An 826-nucleotide genomic window follows, 5' to 3' on the forward strand; every position below is an offset into this window, starting at 1 on the left:
CTCTGACATTAATTTCCACAGAGATAAACAAGATACTGCTCGGTATTTATCAACTTCATTTTTTTTAGGATCCTTTTAGGAAAGAACTGCCCTCCTTTGTGCTCGTCCATTTCCACTCTTCTTTCGTGTATTCCTGGCTATTTTCAGTCATTACCTTTGCACTCCATCCGGCCCTGGACATTTCCATTTTGGCCACCAAAATCAGCTAAAACTTCATTAGTCAGCATCTTTATGTTTCTTCCTAGCATCCCAATGTTATTCTAAAGCGGGCTAGGAGAAGAAAAGTATAATGAAATAAACTGAAGGTCCCGGCGATGGATTTTGATATTGCATTCCCCGATGACTGTAGGTTAAGTTAGGGGGCATATAGGAACACTATGGAGTATCACATTGCCTTTCCACTGAGCAATCGATTAATCTTAAATTGTTCAGTTCTTTGGTGAGATCTCTAAATTTTCGTGGCTGCAACTTGCTGCTTGTGTCAAGTAAAGGAATACATTCCACACCCTTTTAATATTAAAAAAAATTACCCACTGGTTCCTTGTATTTCTCTTTCTTGATTTCACCTAATTTAGTTTTCTTTCGAGGATGTCGATATGCTTTAAGCAGTTCTTTCATCGAGTGATTAATCTTTCTTTTTCACCAAGGCTCTTTTGCCATTTTCTCTCCTATTCAGTTTGACCTACTTTCCTTCCTATGTAGATGGTTCATGTTTTACTCAGTCTGAACGCACCGTGTTAAGTTCTTTAAATGTCCTCTTCAAAATCTATTCAGTTTCTTAAACTCATTTACTTTTTTGTCCAGATCTTTCTCAGTGGTACCAGCA

Source organism: Penaeus monodon, chromosome 15 (genome assembly GCF_015228065.2).
Source record: "Penaeus monodon isolate SGIC_2016 chromosome 15, NSTDA_Pmon_1, whole genome shotgun sequence".
Lineage (NCBI taxonomy): Eukaryota > Metazoa > Arthropoda > Malacostraca > Decapoda > Penaeidae > Penaeus > Penaeus monodon.